This window comes from Pipistrellus hanaki (assembly GCF_964339955.1).
Source record: "Pipistrellus hanaki genome assembly, chromosome: 13".
Classification (NCBI taxonomy): Eukaryota; Metazoa; Chordata; class Mammalia; order Chiroptera; family Vespertilionidae; genus Pipistrellus; species Pipistrellus hanaki.
The window spans coordinates 57,035,889-57,049,909 of NC_140515.1; the positions used below are offsets into that span (position 1 = coordinate 57,035,889).

Sequence of the window (14,021 nt, forward strand, 5' to 3'; positions counted from 1 at the left end):
CGCCATGGAAATGGTTTTTCTCCAGCCATAGCTGCTTTGGCTCAGTGGCTAGCGTGTTGGCCTGTGGGCCTGAAAGGTCCCAGGCTTGATTCCGGTCAAGGGCACACGCCCGGGTTGCAGGTTTGATCCCCAGTAGGCGGTGTACAGGAGGCAGCCAGTCCATAATTCTCTCTCATCATTGATGTTTCTATCTCTCTCTCTCCCTCTCTGAAATCAATAAAAAAAATATTTAAAAAAAAGAAAAAAAAGAAAAAAGAAAAACAGTTTTCTCTAAGACCAGCGACAGCACTGGACACAACTAAGGAAAAAGTCTGGTTTATGCTTCATTCTGAAATCCACCTCCTTGGTGTGGACGAGGTGCAGTTGAACTTCAGATGAATACCATATTCGAAGGCAGTGGTTGGCAAACTCATTAGTCAACAGAGACAAATATCAACACTAAAGATTGAAATTTCTATTGAGAGCCAAATTTTTTTAACTTAAACTATATGCGTAGGTACATTGTTATTAACTTAATTAGGGTACTCCTAAGCTGGCCTTTGCTAAAAACTCAAGGGGCCAAAGAGCCAGTGGCTCAAGAGCCGCAGTTTGCCGACCACTGTTCTAAGGTAGGCACCATTTTATTTAAATAGACAAGTGTAATAAAATACATAAATTTGCATGATCTTTCAGGAATCGTACCAAAGTTTTAACTGTTGTCATACCAAAGTTTGCCTTATGAGTTAGGGAATTAACCTGTAGTTCCATCTCATGTAAACAACAAACACAGAAAGAAACAGCAATGGTTTTACACCAGACTGTGGGATAACAGGTGATTTTTCATGTAGTGGGTGGCCCATAAAACTCATTGGCAAATAAAATTTATTTAATTTATTTATTTTTAATATATTTTATTGATATTTTTACAGAGAGGAAGGGAGAGGAATAGAGAGTTAGAAACATTGATGGGAGAGAAATATGGATCAGCTGCCTCCTGCACACTCCTCACTGGGGATGTGTTTACAACCAAGGCACATGCCCCCGACCAGAATGGAACCCGGGATCCTCCAGTCCACAGGCTGCCGCTCTATCCACTGAGCCAAACCGGTCAGGGCTAAAATTTTTATTATTCAATTTCTTTTGCCAATGTATTTTAAAATTCTAGGTTTTTCAAAATAGGACAATTAGATAATTATCTTAAAATATTTATCTGAATAACAACACACAAAGCATTTATTAGTTTTCTCTCAGATATTTATTTGGCTGTAATTCTTTGGTGTTTCTTTTTAATAAAATCTCTATTTTTGCTTTGTCAGATCCTAATCTTGTCTGCATGCGCCTTATTTTATTCGTTGTCATTTTTTGTCATTAGTTGCCTTTGGTTTTTAGAGAAAAAATTCCCAGTAATCACCTTTCCGTTGGAGCAACCGAATGCCTTTGTATTTCATGCCCAATTCTCCGTGTGTCCTTCCGGCGTAGTGCAAACATCACATGCTGGAGGATCACCATGCACTTGTTTTGGCTGCTTATCCTCCCGTCATCCTGTGACAACAAGGTGATCTGTATTTGATTACCAATGGTGGATAATCCCGTGGCATTACTGAGTTTAATTTACCGAGAAGATCTTTCGACTTAGCGGGGATTACTGACCACTTAAGAATGAGTCATTAATCAGGAGAAAATTAAGTCTTTACTCTAGGCACGCCCATCCCAGCTACACAGAGATGCGTGCACAGACCCTGCACCCCCAGTCCCACCGCGACAAGACCGAGTGGCAGCGAAGGGGAGGGTGCTGTGCGGTGCCGAGCCGTCGCAGAGCGGCCCGAGGGCCAGAGTCCAGTCCAGGGCTGGCCTTGGGGAGATTGCTCTTAATGGGGGGCTCGCAGGGGACTCCCAGAAAGAGGGATTCGGGGAGAGGATGGGAGTGAGGTCCTGTGTCCTTTCTGAATTCGAGGGGCGGGGTCCCTCCCTCTCAGGAGGCCCCTTCCCCTCCGTTCTCTTTCGTCCCATCTGACCTGGAAACTCAGGACGGGCTCCTTTTGAAAGCCACTGGTTTTGAAAGCACCCTCCCAACCTTGTCAGTTCAAGGTTATCTTTGATCTGCCGTCTCTCTTCCTGGACAGGGTGCAGGCTGGAGAGCATTAAAATATCTGTTTTCTGCCTGGTTTCCTATTCTGGACTTGAATAATTCACTCGATTCTTCCCAGCTCCGTAGATAAAAAGCACGTTATCTACAAATGCTAACGTGAGCGCCTTTTGTTTGAAATGAGAGAAATGACCGCTTTTTATTTAGAGTCCAGATAGGAAGTCCTCACATTGTTTTTAATCTGGTCATTGGGGGGGAAAAAACCCTCTGATGTTCAGGCATCTCTTACGCGGTGAGGTTAGATATTTGCTGGAGATATGCTTCCGGTTCCCTTTTCTTTATTTTACTGTTTTATCGGAAGTGGATGAACCAGGGAGAGATCCTGTGCATTCTGGGCGGTCACTGCCTCAAGGGCCCCTGTCTGTCCCGCTGTGTATCATCGTAAACTTGTGTCCCACATCCAACAGCAGCATCTAAAGCCTGCTATTTTCTGCCCGGGAGACCTCCTCAGCAAACTCATTAGTCCACAGAGCCAGCGATTGACATTTCTTTGGAGAGCCACATTTTTTAAACTCAAACTTCTTCTAACGCCACTTCTTCAAAACAGACTCGCCCAGGCCGTGGTCTTTTGTGGAAGAGCCACACTCAAGGGGCCAAAGAGCCGCATGTGGCTCGAGAGCCGCAGCTTGCCGACCTAGGCCTCTCAGACCTTCCTTCTGACTCTGAGGTTCCGGGATCCTGTGCTTTGAACCTGTTGGGGCCAATCGGAAACATTGGCACGTTTGCAGGTGAAACATTTCTCGGTGCCCGTTTCAGAGAGTTCCGCCCGCGTGCGAGAGCTCAGCTGTTTATTGTTCGGGAGGGAAAGACGCAGATGAAGACGGTGCAGCCGCGCAGCGAGGCTTGTTAACTCGCTAACTCCACTTCGGAAAACAAGCCCGTTATCATCTCTGTGTCAGGTATTAAAAACTCTATTTTCAACATCCGTAAACCGAGGGGGGATAGAATGTCCTTTGCATATCTTATTTCCTTTCACGGGGACTGCGGCTCTCTTCCCTGCTTTTGAGGAGACAAATCACAGTCGTTTGGGTTTGAAATCAATTTCATTGTTTTCTTTGCAGCTCCCCCCTCGCCAGAGCGCACGGCGTTCAATGACTAATGGAGCGTGGGCCTGATTGCGTGTCATTAGCGGAAATCTCTCTTGGCGGTGCAGGGCGGCTGTCGGCGTGGCCTCCACAGAGGCGACGTGGAGACGCGTTGTTTTCCCTCGAGAGGATGCAAATTAGTATAAACACGTTTTAAGGGAAATATTTAAAAGTAAACAATTAACATAATGGATATTCTGTGTGTGTTTCTAATTGAAATTACATGGGCCCAGAAAAGGAGCGCCCAGGTACAGTTCTTTTCGGAGGCCAGTGTACCAGTAATTAGGAAACTTGTAAACATAATTATTCTGCCACATTCATTCCGTTTTCATTACAGACGTTGTATTGCTGAGCGGACCAGGGCTTGGGGAGGTAGTTTCTGTTTTTGTTTTAAATATATTTTTATTGATTTCAGAGAGGAAGGGAAAGGGAAAGGGAGAGAGAGAGAGAGAGAGGGAGGGAGAGAGAGAGAGAAACATCAATGATGAGAGAGAATCATTCATGTGCCCCTACCAGGAGAATCGAAACCGGACCTCCTAGTTCATAGGTCAATGCTCTAACCACTGAGCCATGCTGGCCGGCAGGGAGGTAGTTTCAGTGATGACACTGAGAATGCTCCCACGGTTGTTTGGGTTTTTCTGACCATCATCTCAGGTCCCTGCCACTTGTCACCCAGGATGTGATGTCCCCTCTGCCTTGGTTTGTTCGATAGCCTTTGCCGGGGTCACCCCCCTTCCCGTTTTCCCCTCCCTTGTCGCAGTCCTACTTACCGTTCAGTGTCCACTTTAACTCCCCCTTCCCACAGGCCGTCTGGCTGCCCTGTGGTCAGATCTCCCCGCTCGAGGTCATTGCTCTCAGGGTGCCAGTTTCAGAGAGTTCGCCCACGTGTGAAAACTTAGCTGGTTTTTGTTCAGGGAAAAGACGTAGATGAAGACGGTACTGGTGCTCCGCAGAGGCAGGTTGCCATGTGACCTGCCCATCGCCTGTGTCCATCCCCCAGCGTGACCCTGTCCCCTCCTCCTGCTGTGGGGAAAAGCATGCTTTGCCGAGCCACCCAGGTGTGTTCCATGGAACCAGTTTCTAAAATTAAAACCGAACCAGCCAAGGTTTGGAGGTGCAGCCCTGATTTCCCCAGGAGCAGCACGGGGAGTGGGGGGCCCATTGATTCTGCCTTTTCCTTCCCAAGAAAGGATCTCACTCACCCTCTTACTCTCTGCCCTGTTGGATAAGTCATCTCACACCAGGTTTACATAACGCCTAGCACATTCCTATGTGGTGAGAGACACGGGGCAGACATGAAGCTACATATGCTCCACGGCCTTGGGTGTCAGGCAGGAGACCATGCAGAATGCCTGCTGGCGATGGGAAGAGCAGTGACTTAAAAAGGAGCGATGTTGCCTGGCTGGTGTGGCTCAGTGGCTGACCGTTGACCTATCAACCAGGAGGACACTGTGTGATTCCCTATCAGGGCACATGCCCGGGCTGTGGGCTCGATCCCCAGTGAGGGGTGTGCAGGAGGCAGCCGACCAATGATTCTCTCTCATCATTGATGTTTCTCTCCCTCTCCCATCCTCTCTAAAATCAGTGAAATATATTTTAAAAATAAAAATAAAAAGGAATTAAGTAATATGTATGTTACCAAGGAGCAGGAGGAGCTTGGAAAGCAATCACAGGGTGATGGACACTTCCTTTGACCCCTCTTTCTCAGCGCCTTCATACCCACTGAATACTGATATTCACAACAGCAGAAATGCCGACTGCAGGGGCGGCCCGGGGTTCGGAGCCTGTGTATTCTTGATGCAGTGTGTTTGGCCCTCCTGCCACCCGTGATGTGGGCTGGGGCAGAAGGCACACCTTACTCAGATGTGGCCAAGGTTGTGAAATGTCCCCTATTTTTCTCAAGCTTGTTTCTGAGATCTTACTGTTCTTTCAGTGTCGGTCTAATATGTCATGCCTAAGGCCTCTGCGCATAATTTAAAATGTAAGTGACACCTGTAACCAGGATGCAAAGCTATAACTTACCGCTGTGTACTCGTAGCTCTGCATGCTGTAGCTCTGTCTTTTGAAAGAGTTGTAGTTACTTTTGATCACAACTCATGGGCTCTGCTTTCAACTTTCACCATTTTTTTAAATTAAATATATTTGTATTGATTTCAGAGAGGAAGGGAGAAGGAGAGAGAAATAGAGATAGAAACATCCATGATGAGAGAGAATCATTGATCGGCTGCCTCTTGCAAGTCCCACACTGGGGATCAAGCCTGCAACTGGGCATGTGCCCAGTCCGGGAATTGAACCAATGACCTCCTGGTTCATAGGTGGATGCTCAACCATTGAGCCACACTGGCCATCCCCCAGCTTCCTATTCCTCTGGATAGAGGGATTCACTATGGAGCAGGCCTGTGTCCTACAAAGATATCATCAGAGGATGGGCATTGAGTGTGAGAAGCCGTCTAGTCGGCTTCTCCGTGAGGCTAAATGAGCTCCAGGGACACCAGGCCAGAGGGAGTGGGGGGAGGGCCAGGGCGCAGACCTGGCTGAGCCCCTGCTTCTCTCTCCGCAGGCTGTTTCCCGCACCTTGTCCTTCCTCCACAGAGCACACCAGGGCATGTGGGAGCCAGGGAACCAGGGGTTTATCTCAGCTGGTCTGAATCGGGTCTTTGTTGTTTGCAGACAAAGTCACTTCCAGCACGCCCTCTCCCTCTGTGCTCCTGGGCCACCCTCCTTCTTCCTCCCCTCTTTTCCCTTCCCTTCCCTCCCCCCCCCTCTCTTCCCCTCCTCTCTCCTCCTCTCTCCTCCCCTTCTCTAGCTACTTTTCACTCCACCCTCCCCAGTCTTCCCCCACTTTCTCCACCCCTTCACTCATCCATGCATCCAGGCATCACTCACTCACTGCTCCGGGTATGATGCCAGCCTGAGGACAAAGAGAAATAAAAGCAAGTCTGTTCTCTAGGGTCAGGTTGTGTCTCTGGCTTTTAGGAAAGAAATGTTCCGAACAGGGAGGCAGCGCCAAGCCAAAAATAGGCCAGAAATCATAAAATAAATAAAATAAAATAAAATAAATAAAATAAAATAATAAAATAAAATAATAAAATAAAATAAAATAAAAAAGAAAAAGAAATCTTTAAAGCATCTTCCTCATCCTTGAGGTGGACGGTGAGATGTGAGATCAGAGGGATGCATCGGGAAGGGGCCAGACGCTAACCTGTTCAGATGCCCTAAACCGAGACCTCAGGTGCCTAGCCCCTGAGAGGGACCAGTGAGCATGCTTGGGGGCTGAGGGAAGGAATCCATCTCTGTGTTTTCGTCTCAGGCACCGTCACTGAGTACTCTCACCATTAAAGAACAGCTGTGGATGTTTGGGGCCAGGGCCACACTCAGGCGCTGGGGTTGATTCAGCCAAACTGGCTTCAGTTGTGCGCACACGTGATCCGGACCCCGGCAGCCCTGCCCGGAAACGGGAGGTGGCGGGCTTGCTCTCGGGGGGACCACATGCAGCCCTCACCGCATCCTTAAGAAAGGCATCCATCTTGTCCCCACAAACCACTGGTCACAGGGTTCCCGCCCTCCCACGGTGTGAGCCGGAGCAGACGGGTCTGAGGAGTCATCCTCATCCTGGAAACAAAACCTCCGTCCCCCAATGTGGGTTGGTTCCTTAGGGCCGGTGACATTTGTATCCGTTGGGTAAACATGATCAATCAAAGCCGCACCCGCTTTGCATGGGCTGCTCCCTAACAAATGGGGTGTGGCCCGGCCATCCATCATCCCGGCCGCCAGGGGAGGGCTGGAGTGCTCCCTGCGGTCAGCGGGGAAGAGCCACGTGGTGAGTTTGTAAAGGAGGGGGCTGTCCGCGTGCATTCTCCGGACAGCAGGGACCAGCCCGCTGTGGCCTGTTTGTCTTCCCAGTGGCGCCACGGGTGGGACCAGCTGAACGGGGGAGGGTTTGTGGTGCTGGGAAGTCCGGGGGGGAAGACAGACACAGACACAGTGGGGAAGACGCAGATGGAGAAGGTGCTCCCTCCCTGGGACCCCCAAACGCATGGGGAGTTTTCTTTTTCTTTTTTTTTTAAATATATATTTTATAGATTTTTTTTTTTTTACAGCGAGGAAGGGAAAGGAATAGAGAGTTAGAAACATCGATGAGAGAGAGACATCGATCACCTGCCTCCTGCTCACCCCCCACTGGGGATGTGTCCGCAACCAAGGTGCATGCCCTTGATGGGAATCGAACCCAGGAACCTCCAGTCTGCAGGCCAATGCTCTATCCACTGAGCCAAACTTGTTGGGACAGTTTTCTTTTTTTTAAATATAATTTTTATTGATTTCAGAGAGGAAGGGAGAGGGAGAGGGAGAGAAACATCAGTGATGAGAGAGAATCATTGATCGGCTGCCTCATGAACACCCACCTTTGGGGATTGATTGCCCATCCCGGGTCCGTGCCCTGACCGGGGACTTGTGCTTCACCCCGTGCATGGAGTGAAGGTGGCTCAGGGGACAAGACCCGGCATCTTCTCACTGGCCCCGTGATCTCACATTTCCACCGGGATCTGTGCTCATTCCACTTCCTGGGGAACCTCAGGCATGCCAGGACGTGGGGGCGGTACTACCGGGAGTGGACGGTGCGGCGGGTGATGCATTAGTTCCCGTTAAACGGTGTCACCTATGCAGAGCCAGATGGGATCCAGCCGCGGGCTCAGGGCCTCGGGTCCCTCTGTGGGCAGAGCAGCCTGGAGGGTAAAACCCGTACATCCTGCCGTCGGACTCAGTTGAACACCTCTCTCCCCCGCTTTGGCCTTGTGGTCTTATTGCCCCGTAAGTGTTTGCCTCTTAGCCTATAGAATGGACTTCCATAGTAATAGCATTTTGTGTCTCTATTGTAATAACGCTGGAGTATCATAACAGCATGTATCTTATGAGTTTGTTTTGAGATTTAATGGGACGATAAATATAAAACCGAGCACAGTGCCGGCCAAACAGTAGAAAATGTTAATATGTTGGAGTGCGTCTGTATCGGTTTTATGGATTGGGCTGGGGAACCACGCTCCACGGCTAGCGAAGCTGAAAGAAGCCACAGTCACTCTCGCGGTCCCAGGAGCCGGGCCTTGGCGCGTCTCACCGAGTCCTTGCTCAGGGTCTCGTTAGGAAGGTCAGTGTCAGCGGTGTCCTCCTCCGAGGCTGCCTGGCACACCTGCTCCCGGGCTCCCTGGGGTGCTGGCGGATGCTTTCTTTGCCCCGTGGACCCAGGCTTGGATAGGCCACGAGCCACGTGTAACCAGTTCCCGTGGCTTGTGGTGCTAGCCTGGCCACCGAGGAGACAAAACATTTGCCCCAGGAATGCTAAGAAAACTTATGGACAGTCTATCCCCGAGGTCTATTTTAACAGTAGCTGCAAAGCTCAAGGTCCCAAATAAGTGGAACAATATCTAGTAAGATCAGCAATTTTCAACCTTTTTCATCAGATTGGCATACACACACTAATTACTACTAAAATCTTGCGGCACAAAAAAATGTTGCCTTTTTGCCCATCTGACCCTCCCCCCCCCCCCAAAAAAAAAGGTATAATTTTGATTCATTCACACCCGGCAGCTATGGCTGTGCTGGCTGTTACCATTTTTTTAATTTGACAACCTAAGGGGCAGAGGTCGGTGCCCGCAGTCAACGGGCAGGCATGGCACGCTTGAAACATTCTTGTAGCACTAGGGGCAAGCCATGGAGTCAGATCCATTTTCCTAGTCCTCCTGGCCGTGTTTGCATGTGACTCTGAACACTCTCTCACGATTGCAGGTCAACACCGGGGATCCCTCCCCAACGCTCCCTCAGGAAATATGTCCCTGTGTGACCACCGTCCTTGAGGGGCCTCGGATGGTAACGTGGGAAGAGAGAAGAGGTTTGCCCTTCCCTCTGCCTCCTCAGAGGGCCCTGCTGCTTCTGCATTTAGGGTTCCTACTCAACAAGCCAGAGAGTCCTTGGCACTTACCCAGCCCTCATCATAAAATACTGGGTAGACACTCCTACAGGGTGCCGGGTCGGCAAAAACATAGCTATTGCCCTGGTTTGAAATTTGCGTTAGTGCTAGTCATGTTTTTTAATTTACAATATATTATGGAGGCAGGTCCCATATTTTTCTGTGTATTATAAGCCAGGAATGACATGGAAAAGGTGCTGTGGTTTTATTGAAGTGACATCACGAAACATACCATACAGTATATATTTAAAAAGAGAGGCTGTTTTCCCACTTTAATCAGCTGTGAAGTTGATAGATTCATTTTTCATCCAATTTATTACATTAAAAAAAAAACACTCAGAAAATTAGTCCATCAAACTCCATGTCGTTGATTTAATTTTATTTACTTAATTTTGACCTAACACAGTTCACATCAGAGTTGTGTGTAGGGCAGTGTATCCTGTGATGGTTTCTACTCATTCCTTCATATTTGCTGGGATAGGGATTGTTGCTTGGCTGATGAGAGGTGCTGGGTACCTATTGATGTAACGAATGAAGGGAATATGGATATTAAATCAAATGGTCTCTGATGGGGTGATTGTATTCCCCCCCTCCCCAGCAGCTGCATGGTAAAAATAGTGTCCGTGAAGTTTGTTATAATTTAGTGAGTTAATTTCTGTTGGAAATGAGACAGGCTTTCCAAATAGATCTTCAGCAAAACATTTACGTCGTTAAATCTCTTCTCTCACACTTTTGGTCTTCTGGGACTTTATCATTGCTTTATTATTTTACAGCATTTTGATATTTTCTAAACAGGCGTCTAAGAATTTCCAGGAATTACATATCACTAAAAATAAAAACTACCTTTTTTATTTTCCCTTACTTTAAAAAAAAATTTCTTTATTGTTTAAAGTATTACATATGTCTCCTTTTCCCCCATTGACCTCTCCCAGCCGCCTCCACCTTCCAGCACACGCCCTCACCCCCCTACTGACTGTGTCCATTGATAATGCTTATATGCATTCCCATTAATTACATTCCATACAAATCAACAAGAAAAAGGGGGGGGGGGGGACTGAAAGGCATTCATTGGAAAGTGAAAAGCACAGGCTAGTAATCATTGATCAGATTAAAGACACGCCTTTGATTTTCCAGCTGAGGTCTTCTAATCAAATATGTCCTCTTTTCTGGGTTAAGCTGTAGATTTCATGTGGCCGATGATTTAGAAGCCCATCACAGGGACATAACTCACATCAGTAACTAAGGTGACACAAACACTGGGTTCTTTTAGGTCCATGTTGGCTGGATAATCACATTCAATGATTGCAAACACTGCAGAATATTTTGTTCTTCCTAAAGTCATCAATATTGTTGTCGTCTAAAGACTTCAGAAAACAAGATCGTCTTGAAAACTATTTATTGCTTCTTGGCTTGCCAAGGTACTTTTTCTTATTAGCCTTCAACCTTTTCTGCAAGTTAAGCTTTTTTTTTTTTTTTTTCATTTATATTTTTGTCCTATAGAGACTTCTGTTTACCTAATACACAAAAGAAACCAGGCAGTATATGCAAAACACAGAAAAAGACCCGGATTTAGTAGTTGCATGGTTAAGGTCAGCAACAAGAATGGCCATGGCAAGTCATTTAAGACCCAAAAGCACCCCCGGAGTCCAGAGTGACTGGTGTAGCTGCTCTTACTGGAAACTGACCAGGAGGACTGGGTAACCCTGACCCTCCAGTGCTCTCTGGGAGAATGTGGGCCTTTTATCAATGTTTTAGAAAGTGCTTAAATGATTGTCATTCTTACTGCCTAGATTTTTTTACCCATTGTGATGATCAGTGACTTTATTTTAGATACAAGTATTTATCTTCTTTCAAACACTTATTTCTGATAAGGGTTGGTGTTGTGGTCTGTGTGAGAACTCAGCAGAAATGTCAGTGATAACGTCACGTTTGAGTCAACAGAACACAGTGCAACAGCAACTATTCTGCCTCATGATTATACCATACTTCTAAAACTAATTTTAAAAAAATATATATTTTTTATTGATTTCAGAGAGGAAGGGAGAGAGAGATAGAAACATCAATGATGACAGAGGATCATTGATCATCTGCCTCCGGCACACCCCATACTGAGGTATCGAGCCCACACCGTGAGCGTGTGACCTGACTGGGAATCAAACCCTGATTTCCTGGTTCATGGGTCGATGCTCAACTACTGAGCCCCACCAGCAGGGCTGGAATTTCTTATCTCTATCCTATATAATAAAAGGTTAATATGGAAATCGGCCGAAACCGGTTTGGCTCAGTGGATAGAGCGTCGGCCTGCGGACTGAAGGGTCCCGGGTTCGATTCCAGTCAAGGGCATGTACCTTGGTTGCGGGCGCATCCCCAGTGGGGGCTGTGCAAGAGGCAGCTGGTCAATGTTTCTCTCTCATTGACGTTTCTAGCTCTCTATCCCTCTCAATTCCTCTCTGTGTAAAATCAATAAAATATATTCTAAAAAATAGATGGAAATTGACTGAATAGTGGAATGACCGGTTGCTATAATGCACACTGACCACAGGAGCAAATGCTCAACCAGGAACTGCCTTTGGTGGTCAGTGCACTCCCACAGGGGAGCACCGCTCAGCCAGAAGCTGGGCTGACAGCTGGTGAGTGCAGCAGCGGTGGCAGGAGCCTCTTCTGCCTCCATGGTAGCTCTAAGGATGTCCTCCTCTCAGCTGAGGCCACTCCCCACGAGAATGGGGCCTAAGTCATTATTGGAAGAACCCCAAGGACTCCTGGACTGCGAAAGGGCACAGGCCCACCTGAGGGACCCTCCTCCCCTAGTGCACAAATGTTGTGCACCGAGCTTCTAGTGCTTTGATAAATTCATTGCTAAAGAGCTCTGCTCACTAAGTTTTATTAAATTATTTCCCTGAAAGAGAATACAGCTTTCTACTACCAATCTCTTCTGTGGAATCAGTTTGGTTGTTTCTTTTGTTTGTTTTTTATTAACAATATTGGGATGCCATTGCTCAAAGTTTCTTATTAATATAACATTCTCAGTTATATCTGGCATAAGTCTTGTTACTTTCTGAAATTCTGGTTTAAGAAGCTTCAGCCATGACAGGTGTGGCTCTGTTGGTTGGGCCTTGTCCTGTGCACCCAAAGGTTGCTGGTTCGATTCCCAGTCATGTGTCTGGCTTGCAGGTTTAATCCTCTACGTGGAGGAAGCTCACAGGAGGAAGCTGATCAATGTTTGGCTTTCATGTTGATGTCTCTCTTTCCCTCCCCATCCCTCTCTCTCTAAAAAGCAATGAAAAATCCTTTTTTTAAAAAAAATAAGCTTTCTTGAACATTACTGAAAATTGTCTTAGTAAGCATTAGAAAGGTACTTCATAATAAGTGAGAAGTAGGCCAATACTCATGGGGTGCAGTGTTGTACCTCGGGGTGAAGAATTGCTAAGGACACAGTGCAGAGGGCTCCCAGCTCGGTGGCAGGACTCCCACTGGTTCCCTCACATCCCTGACTCCACCCCGGTCCTGTAACTGCCCTGGAGGTCCCAGTCACAGATCCTCTAGTTAGCAATTCAGTCCACACCACCTGCTCCTCAGATCACTTCTGGAAGCTCTAACTTTGGCTTCACAGATACTCTGAACAGGCATCTCATATTTTAACCTGCCTTCCTGACCTTTAAAACATTTTCATTTTTGATTTTTTTTATTCTTATATTGATTTGTTCATTTCCCCCATTGAAATGTGAGATTGATGAGGGCAGAGGCTATGTCCATGTCATCTACTGCTTTTCCCTCATCCTCAGGGCACCGCTTGGCATAAGAGGGATTCTCAAAAAAAGAAGAAAGATGTGTATCACATGATGGTTATTAATATTAGCTCCTGCGTGACCGTGATTGATCTCACAGCAGGTATTCAGTGTGTCCTCTGACCCTGTTCTATTCATCTGTCGTTTAATTTGGTCCTTACAATCTTCTGAGGCTCTGGGACTGCATCCTTAGGAGGAGGTGGGACTTCAGGAATGACACGGAGCTCTTTTGCACTGGGGAGCTCATTATTTTATTTTATTACAATTACTAGATGTGCCGCACCAGCACGGCCCAGGGTGAACCTCAGTGGGGGCGGTGAAGGATTGGGAAAAGACAGACAAGAGAATGAAAGCTGGGTCTCAGTGGGACGCTGTCCTCTCTGATGTAGAGCTAGCGACAGAGGCATGGACTTCAAGCCGTGTCTTTATTTTATAGCTGATGCCACGAGGCACAGTAAGGGCGTGGTTGAGATGTTTACAGCATTCTCATGGGTTTAAATCCTACTCAATTACATGCACCTGAACTCCATCAAGCCATCTCTCTCAGGCACGTGGGGCCATGAGTTCAGACCACAGGTTCATGCTGACAACCACAGCTGTTGGCTATCACTGTGCTGGGAGGCTCTGCCCTCCAGGCTGGGACTTGCACGTGGCCACGAGAGGACTGTGCCCTCTCATCAGTCCAGTGGGTCTCAGCCTTCCTAATGCCGCGGCCCTTTAATACAGCTCCTCATGTTGTGGTCACCCCCAACCATAACATTATTTTTATTGCTACTCCATAACTGTAATGTTGCTACTCTTAATGAATCATAATGTAAATATTGTGTTTTCTGATGGTCTTAGGCTCTACAGCAGTGCTTCTCATCCTGAGGGTCTTAGGCGACGCTGCTAGCAGTTCTGTGGAGACAAACAAGAACACATTACAAAACACAAGTATCTGTGTTTTCCCACAGTCTTAGGCGACCCTGATAGCGGTCCTCACCCCTGGGTGCTGGCAGACTGTCTGTTTTGTGTTTGCCCAGTGTTTCCGGGAACCTCACTCCATCATGTTCAGTTTTTTTGTT

At 47.3% G+C, this 14,021-nt stretch overlaps 1 protein-coding gene across 6 annotated transcripts in view; it reads left to right on the top strand.

Moving 5' to 3' along the window:
- CNTN4 (contactin 4) overlaps positions 1-14,021 on the top strand; it is a 315,102-nt gene that overhangs the window by 51,170 nt on the left and 249,911 nt on the right. The window contains exon 1 of one of the 6 annotated variants that reach the window (XM_084902272.1): positions 2,927-3,024. The exons of the other annotated variants lie outside the window; for them this stretch is intronic. The gene's annotated coding sequence lies outside the window, so the exon portion shown is untranslated. Of the gene's footprint in view, positions 1-2,926; positions 3,025-14,021 lie in introns of those variants that run through there. 6 annotated transcript variants of the gene reach the window in all.